The 9711-nt window shown below is 45.6% G+C and overlaps 1 non-coding gene across 1 annotated transcript; it reads right to left on the reverse strand.

Moving 5' to 3' along the window:
* Positions 1–3377: 3377 nt before the first annotated feature.
* On the reverse strand, positions 3378–3452 carry Trnas-cga (transfer RNA serine (anticodon CGA)). The gene has a single exon. It is a non-coding gene; the product is annotated as a tRNA-Ser (tRNA).
* Between the last annotated feature and the right edge of the window lie 6259 nt (positions 3453–9711).

Here is a 9711-nt window from a genome sequence, read left to right on the forward strand (position 1 = left end):
AAGTTTGAAGTGGGATACACTTAACAGATAGACGACGCGCTAAACGGAAGGGGCTGCTCACTAAATTCCGAAATCCGATCTTCTCCGAGGATGTAGAGCATATATTATTACCACTAACTTTCAAATCGCGCAATGACCAACTCAAAGATAAGGGAAATTAGAGCTCGTATTGAAGCGTTCAGACAGTCGTTTTTCCCTCGTGCGATCCGCGAGTGGAACGGGGGGAGGGGGGGGGGGGGGGGGAAGAATATGACTTTGGCGCGAATTGTTCAAAATAGTTCTAATGGTTCTGAGCACCATGGGACTTAACATCTGAGGTCATCAGTCCCCTAGAACTTAGAACTACTTAAACCTAACTAAACTAAGGACATCACACACATCCATGCCCGAGGCAGGATTCGAACCTGCGACCGTAGCGGTCGTGCGGTTCCAGACTGTAGCGCCTAGAGCCGCACGGCCACTCCGGCCGACCGCGCGAATTGTGCCCTCCGCCACAGACCGCTTGGTGGCTAGCGGAGTAGATATGTAGATGTAGATATAGATTTTTTCTAAATTTCAGTTTCTAATTTCTCAGAGAGCTTTATCAACGTAAATTTTAATTTTTCTGTAACGTAACTATAAATCTGAGTTCGGTAGTTCTGAGAACATTGCCACTGAAATCTGTTAGGTCAATACATGTAAAAAGTTTTGAGTATCTGAATTAAACATAGTCTTGGTTGCAGTATATTCTTTTATTAACAATGTGGAGTGGAAGATATTCTAATTCTTTGAGTGTCTGGTAGTCAGAATAGAGAGTTATATAACTGCTTTTTGATTTCCTTCATTCATTGGTAGTTGGTACACTCGGCTGAATAGCTAACAGGAACGGTACGTACTCGAAGAAAATGTCTTTTAGGGAATTTTCCAAGTGAATAACACAGTTAAAGTGGGAGGTACCACGACAATACCTGCCGCCCCATACGTTGAAGGAATCGATGTGACGTAATATTTTTTAATGTTTTTAGCTTTTTACGAGACTTCTAAAAGGTCCTTCCTATGAGAGTGGCGGCAGAAGCCTGTGAATCGCGCCTTTTCGTTTCGACCTGGTTGTGTGTGCGGCTGCTAGCAGAGAGGAGCCGTGTGTGTCCATTACTGGCGTCGCGTGGCACGCCCTGGCGTCTACCTGCCTCATTCCTTTTATTGCGTCTGGAGTGGAGAGCAGAGCACGGATTCGTTGGGTGGCCGCCGTTCGCCTCGTAGCAGTGGACGTTCCCCGCCGTACAAGAAGCTGACGTGAAGCTTATTAAAACCCGCAGTGGAGCTCATTTGCATATCGCCTTGGGAATGACTGTGCGTTAATGGCGGTCCAGCGATAGAGCGCAGCGCCCGCAAAGCGAAAAGCGCTGTTCAAGCTCTTTCAGATTTCAGGACATTTCTTGACTGCCTCGATGTATAGATGTTGCTCTGCTGCACTGTGTCGAAGAGGTACATTTATAGGTCGAATGGCGAGAGCTCCACAATATTATGGTGCAGTTGTCAGTTATTAAAGCACTTTGACCCGAATCTGAGCTGCTGAGTTTGTGACTACAAATGCAAGTTTGAGTTAGAAAATTCGATGTTTCGCTTATGGTTCAATTAGTTTTTTAACTAACATCAGAATTCAAAACGATTTTTTCTCTAAGTTTCCGTAATCCTAAGCGTATACATTGTGTCTGGAGTTGTTGTTACAGATTAAGCTTAAGTGGTGTGCAGTTTGTTGGGAACATTAAATTACTTCTGATATCTTACTAGTACTTTCCTTCGAACTGCGCAGGATTTACCTCTTGTACAAACATGCAGATTAAATCGCAATGAGTGCCTGTTTGCCAGCGTGACGTGTTGCTGATGAGTAATCAAGCTGCAGTTCATTAATAAGTGTTGCCTACAAATCAAGTATGCAGCGTCGCTGTGTTGAACAAGTTCCTAGTAGAGTCGCGTAAACCATAGCCTTCGTCTGACTGGGCCGGCAAGTGTCTGGAATTTAACGTAGTATACTGATACATTATCTGGTGATAAGGGGCAGTACGTTGCTACTTGCCCCTATCCGATCAAATTCCGTGATGAGAAGTTCTTCCGTCACTAAGATTTCTACCAGTCACCATGACGTCGGGCGCCTCAGCTTAACAACCTCGGCTGCCCAAGAGACCACGTTGTGTAAGTAAGCAAATAAACTAAATTAAGATTATGTAGTAAGCTTAACGCAGGCTTTGAAGTATCCTAACCAGCTCAAAAAAATCTAAAAACTGCCTAGCGAGAGGTATTGTTTGTCTCTTCTGTGCCGTGCGGGATTTGCCGAGCGGTCTAGTGCGCTGCAGTCATGGACTGTGCGGCTGGTCCCGGTGGAGATTCGAGTCCTCCCTCGGGTGTATGTGTTTGTCCTTAGGATAATTTAGGTTAAGTAGTGTGTAAGCTTAAGGACCGATGACCTTAGCAGTTAAGTCCCATAAGATTTCACACACATTTGAACATTTGTATCTCTTCTGTTTTGCTTATGGACGAGGCAACGTTTGGAAGAGACTGAATGACAAATTTCCACAGCCAACTTATATGGTCCTATCACAGTCCTCATGCTACAGTACAGCATCAGTTAAAGTTTAATGTTTGGGCTGGAATTGTTATTGACTGTCCGGCAGGGCCATACGTTGTTCCAGCACAGAGGATACTCAGAACACTCTCCAAGACCTGCTAGAAGATGGGTCCCTGCAAGTGAGAAGAAACATTTGGGTTATGCACGGTGGAGGTCCAGCACATTTCAGTCCGAGTGTTCGAGATGCACTAGTTGGTATGTACCATGACAGATGGACAGGTAGAGCAGGATTAGTTTCATGACGTACACACTCCCCCGACAACGGTACTTTGGATTGATGTCTCTCGTGGCACCTTAAACAGTTGGTCCACACAGCAGACCAGCAAAAAACTCCTCATCGACGTGCCATGGAGGGCCTGCGAAACCGTTTGAAACCATCATGCAGTATTTGAAAGGGTGCGGTTGTCCATGAATCGATGAATTCATGAGTGTTTAAATGCAAGAGGAGGATATTTCGAGCATTTATTAGAAGTTTGTGTGTTGACGAGCTGCAGTCACCTAAATAGTAAAATTTCATTAATGATTGGAAAACGAATGATTTTCGAACATAATTTAGATGAACTTTTGTTCCTACTTTGGTGTAAGGGAACTAATTGTAAAAGTTCTTTTTGAAACACCCTGCAGTTAAACAATTGTATAATGAGGCAGCTATGAAAAGGAAGATCTCCTCCACAACTGAATAATCGAAAACTAGTTTTGCTGTGAACAGGATAACAGAATGTTGTCTAAGAAACAACCTACAGCCTGAAACTTCCTGGCAGATTAAAACTGTCTGCCGGACCGAGACTCGAACTCGGGACCTTTGCCTTTCGCGGGCAAGTGCTCTACCAACTGAGCCACCCAAGCACGACTCACACCCCGTCTTCACAGCTTTACTTCTGCCAGTATCTCGTCTCCTACCTTCCAAACTTTACAGAAGCTCTCCTGCGAACCCTGAACTCCTGAAAGAAAGGATATTGCGGAGACGTGGCTTAGCCACAGCCTGGGGGATGTTTCCAGAATGAGATTATCACTCTGCAGCGTAGTGTGCGCTGATATGAAACTTCCTGGCAGATTAAAACTGTGTGCCGGACCGAGACTCGAACTCGGGACCTTTGCCTTTCGCGGGCAAATGCTCTACCAACTGAGCTACCCGATCACGACTCACGCCCCGTCCTCACAGCTTTACTTCTGCCAGTATCTCGTCTCCTACCTTCCAAAGGTCCCGAGTTCGAGTCTCGGTCCGGCACACAGTTTTAATCTGCCAGGAAGTTTCATATCTGCGCACACTCCGCACAGAGTGAAAATCTCATTCTGGTAACCTACAGCCTGTTATTGAGAACATCCATATTTCAGTGGAAATGTAGACAGTAGTTTCTAAAGTTAGCAGCAACCGGAAATTAAATGTGAATGTACTGTAGTAATGTGATACAAGGTAGAAATATACCCATGTCTTTCGTCCACTTGAGTACGAAAATCACCCGGATAGTTACAGTAGTAGAGTGACTACAATTCTTTGTGGAATACCAATCACGGAGCGGCTCACAAGTGCAGTAAATGGCAGAAGCTGAAAGCTACGGTAACCTTAAGAAAAAGTCTTAGAATCGACGTGAGCTGGATCCGTAATCTTTGACATATTAATCTGAGACTTTATCGGCTGGGCTATCGAGAAACACCGAAAACACAACCAGGAGAAAAATCCAACGACAGATCTAAGGGAACGTTTTAATGTAGCTTGTAGCTAAAGGCAAACACACACACACACACACACACACACACACACACACACACACACATATATATATATATACATATATATATATATATATATATATATATATATATATATATATATATACACTCCTGGAAATTGGAATAAGAACACCGTGAATTCATTGTCCCAGGAAGGGGAAACTTTATTGACACATTCCTGGGGTCAGATACATCACATGATCACACTGACAGAACCACAGGCACATAGACACAGGCAACAGAGCATGCACAATGTCGGCACTAGTACAGTGTATATCCACCTTTCGCAGCAATGGAGGCTGCTATTCTCCCATGGAGACGATAGTAGAGATGCTGGATGTAGTCCTGTGGAACGGCTTGCCATGCCATTTCCACCTGGCGCCTCAGTTGGACCAGCGTTCGTGCTGGACGTGCAGACCGCGTGAGACGACGCTTCATCCAGTCCCAAACATGCTCAATGGGGGACAGATCCGGAGATCTTGCTGGCCAGGGTAGTTGACTTACACCTTCTAGAGCACGTTGGGTGGCACGGGATACATGCGGACGTGCATTGTCCTGTTGGAACAGCAAGTTCCCTTGCCGGTCTAGGAATGGTAGAACGATGGGTTCGATGACGGTTTGGATGTACCGTGCACTATTCAGTGTCCCCTCGACGATCACCAGTGGTGTACGGCCAGTGTAGGAGATCGCTCCCCACACCATGATGCCGGGTGTTGGCCCTGTGTGCCTCGGTCGTATGCAGTCCTGATTGTGGCGCTCACCTGCACGGCGCCAAACACGCATACGACGATCATTGGCACCAAGGCAGAAGCGACTCTCATCGCTGAAGACGACACGTCTCCATTCGTCCCTCCATTCACGCCTGTCGCGACACCACTGGAGGCGGGCTGCACGATGTTGGGGCGTGAGCGGAAGACGGCCTAACGGTGTGCGGGACCGTAGCCCAGCTGCATGGAGACGGTTGCGAATGGTCCTCGCCGATACCCCAGGAGCAACAGTGTCCCTAATTTGCTGGGAAGTGGCGGTGCGGTCCCCTACGGCACTGCGTAGGATCCTACGGTCTTGGCGTGCATCCGTGCGTCGCTGCGGTCCGGTCCCAGGTCGACGGGCAAGTGCACCTTCCGCCGACCACTGGCGACAACATCGATGTACTGTGGAGACCTCACGCCCCACGTGTTGAGCAATTCCGCGGTACGTCCACCCGGCCTCCCGCATGCCCACTATACGCCCTCGCTCAAAGTCCGTCAACTGCACATACGGTTCACGTCCACGCTGTCGCGGCATGCTACCAGTGTTAAAGACTGCGATGGAGCTCCGTATGCCACGGCAAACTGGCTGACACTGACGGCGGCGGTGCACAAATGCTGCGCAGCTAGCGCCATTCGACGGCCAACACCGCGGTTCCTGGTGTGTCCGCTGTGCCGTGCGTGTGATCATTGCTTGTACAGCCCTCCCGCAGTGTCCGGAGCAAGTATGGTGGGTCTGACACACCGGTGTCAATGTGTTCTTTTTTCCATTTCCAGGAGTATATATATATATATATATATATATATATATATATATATATATATATATATATTCGTTACTGTTAAGTCGAGGGATATGCAAGGGAAGCAGTGGTTCGGAATGGAGTGAGACAGGGTTGTAGCCTCTCCCCGATGCTATTCAATCTATATATTGAGCAAGCAGTAAAGGAAACAAAAGAAAAGTTTGGAGTAGGTATTAAAATCCAGGGAGAAGAAATAAAAACTTTGAGGTTCGCCGATGACATTGTAATTCTATCAGAGACAGCAAAGGACTTGGAAGAGCAGCTGAACGGAATGGACAGCGTCTTGAAAGGAGGGTATAAGATGAACATCAACAAAAGCAAAACGAGGATAATGGAATGTAGTCGAATTAAGTCAGGTGATGCTGAGGGAATTAGATTAGGAAATGAGACACTTAAAGTAATAAAGGAGTTTTGCTATTTGGGGAGCAAAATAACTGATGATGGTCGAAGTAGAGAGGATATAAAATGTAGACTGGCAATGGCAAGGAAAGCGATTCTGAAGAAGAGAAATTTGTTAACTTCGAGTCTAGATTTAAGTGTCAGGAAGTCTTTCTGAAAGTATTTGTATGGAGTGTAGCCATGTATGGAAGTGAAACATGGACGATAAATACTTTAGACAAGAAGAGAATAGAAGCTTTCGAAATGTGGTGCTACACAAGAATGCTGAAGATTAGATGGGTAGATCACATAACTAATGAGGAGGTATTGAATAGAATTGGGGAGAAGAGGAGTTTGTGGCACAACTTGACTAGAAGAAGGGATCGGTTGGTAGGACACGTTCTGAGGCACCAAGGGATCACCAATTTAGTATTGGAGGGCAGCGTGGAGGGTAAAAATCGTAGAGGGAGACCAAGAGATGAATACACTAAGCAGATTCAGAAGGATGTAGGCTGCAGTAGGAGAGCTGCATCAAACCAGTAAACCAGTCTCAGGACTGAAGACCACAACAATATATATATATATATATATATATATATATATATATATATATATATATATATAGAGAGAGAGAGAGAGAGAGAGAGAGAGAGAGAGAGAGAGAGAGAGAGAGACGAAGAGAGGGAGGGAGCATTGGACGGCCTTGTGGCATTAAGTTCGTGTGATATTCCAAAGAAGCACACACAGACTTTCAGGAGTTAAAAAACTCTACGAGCCATAATTTTGGGAAGAGTACTTCCTTGTAGCTTTCACGTTCGTTACTGTTAAGTCGAAAAATCGGATTGCATCATCCTGTGGCAATAATTCACATTTAATGTATGGGTTTTCATATGGGTTCGTTTAATGTGTAACGGAAGCTGAAGACTTAAAGGTTGGTTGGCAGTTGCGGTTATCTTCGACGCGACGGACGGATGCAGAATCATTTCCGAGAAGAGGCGGACGGGACAGGACAGGACAGGACGGTATGTTTTTTCCGTGCCATCGTGAAGAGCGTCAACGCGCCTCTCGAGGCTATCAGTGCGAGGGCCGGGCGGGTCGGGGCTCCCGAATACATTAACCTCCGTACTGAATATTCTAGCAGAAGAAAATAAGACGAGCGCGGCGCGGCGCAGCGGGAGCGCGCATACAGGTTCCTGGCAGGGAAAGCGCCGCCAGACGCCGGCCATCTGCCCAAATCTTCAGAAATCAACTGTCCACTTCAGCCTGCTGATGCTCTGTTATATAAGGTGTGGCATACAGTAAGGAGCCCTTTCACAGTCCGGTCTTCGGACGTTCTCCGGTGCTAAAATTCTATCTAGAGAACGAGATAACATAGTTACTGCGACAGTGTGCTCTCATTTGGGAAAATGAGGGGTCCAATTCCCATCAAGACAACGACTAGATTTTTACTTTCCGCAGTTTTGGGTCCCTTGTATCCTGCAACAGCTCTAAGTTGAACCGGGGGAAAAAATGTAGCTTCTTAAGTAGTGTAGACTTACAGAAAGCTTTTGATATTGTTAATTGGAATACTCTCTTTCAGGTGGCAGGGGTAAAATACAGGGAGCGAAAGACTATTTACAATTTGTACAGAAAGCAGATGGCAGTTTTAAGAGTTGAGGGGCATGAAAGGGAAGCAGTGGTTGGGAAGGGAGTGAGACAGGGTTGTAGCCTATCCCCGATGGTATTCAATCTGTATGTTGAGCAAGCAATAAAGGAAACAAAAGAAAAGTTCGGAGTAGGTATTAAAATCCATGCATAAGAAATAAAAACCTTGAGGTTCGCCGATGACATTGTAATTCTGTCAGAGACAGCAACGGACTTGGAAGAGCAGCTGAACGGAATGGACAGTGTCTTGAAAGGAGGGTATAAGATGAACATCAACAAAAGCAAAACTAGGACAATGGAATGTAGTCGAATTAAGGCGAGTGATGCTGAGGGAATTAGATTAGGAAATGAGACACTTAAAGTAGTAAAGGAGTTTTGTCATTTGGGGAGCAAAATAACTGATGATGGTCGAAGTAGAGAGGATATAAAATGTAGAATGGCAATGGCAAGGAAAGCGTTTCTGAAGAAGAAAAATTTGTTAACATCGAGTATAGATTTAAATGTCAGGAAGTCGTTTCTTAAAGTATTTGTATGGAGTGTACCCATATATGGAAGTGAAACATGGACGATAAATACTTTAGACAAGAAGAGAATAGAAGCTTTCGAAATGTGGTGCTACAGAAGAATGCTTAAGATTAGATGGGTAGATCACATAACTAATGAGAAGGTATTGAATAGGATTGGGGAGAAGGGGAGCTTGTGGCACAACTCGACTAGAAGAAGGGATCAGTTAGTAGGACATGTTCTGAGACATCGTGGGATCACCAATTTAGCATTGGAGGGCAGCGTGGAGGGTAAAAATCGTAGAGGGAGACCAAGTGATGAATACACGAGGCAGATTCAGAAGGATGTAAGCTGCAGTAAGTACTGGGAGATGAAGAGGTTTGCACAGGATAGAGTAGCATGGAGAGCTGCATCAAACCAGTCTCAGGACTGAAGACCACAACAACAACAAGTAGTGCGTGGGTAACAACAACAAGTAGTGCATTGGTCGGTCTCGTTGACAATAAGATCACTAACTTAGAATGTTTATCACCATCATATTCCAGTACTTAGAGACAAAACCATACTGAAACCTGCCTTTTCAGCCCATCGCAAACGGTGAAATAATTTGAAATAAGGAACCATATTCTTGCCCCAGTGCCAACAGAGTGTGTGTCCCTGTATGCTATACAAAAATATAATAAATGTGGGGTTCAGTTCTTGATTAAACATGTAATTCAAAATGACTCTGAGCACTATGGGACTTAACTTCTGAGGTCATGAGTCCCCTATACCTTAGAACTACTTAAACCTAACTAACCTAAGGACGTCACACACATCCATGCCCGAGGCAGGATTCGAACCTGCGACCGGAGCGGTCGTGCGGTTCCAGACTGTAGCGCCTAGAACCGCTCGTAAACATGTAATTAGTCCAGGACTTTTTTCCGCTATAGCTTGTAAGATCTTTTGCGGTCGCTGCTGTAATCATTTGGTAATTTTTCATCACTAAAAGGTATCCTGTGGCGTGCGATCTGTAGCACTATCTTAATACTAGTTCTTTTTTCGTCCACCTCCGGTATCTGAGTGGTCAGCGCGACAGAATGGCAATCCTAAGGGCCCGGGTTCGATTCCCGGCTGGGTCGGATATGGTTCAAATGGCTCTGAGCACTATGGGACTTAACTTCTGAGGTCATCAGTCCCGTAGAACTTAGAACTACTTAAACCTAACTAACCTAAGAACATCACACACATCCATGTCCGAGGCAGGATTCGAGCCTGCGACCGTAGCGGTCGCGTGGTTCCAGACTGTAGCGCCTAGAAC

Source organism: Schistocerca serialis, chromosome 1 (genome assembly GCF_023864345.2).
Source record: "Schistocerca serialis cubense isolate TAMUIC-IGC-003099 chromosome 1, iqSchSeri2.2, whole genome shotgun sequence".
In the NCBI taxonomy this organism is placed as follows: domain Eukaryota; kingdom Metazoa; phylum Arthropoda; class Insecta; order Orthoptera; family Acrididae; genus Schistocerca; species Schistocerca serialis.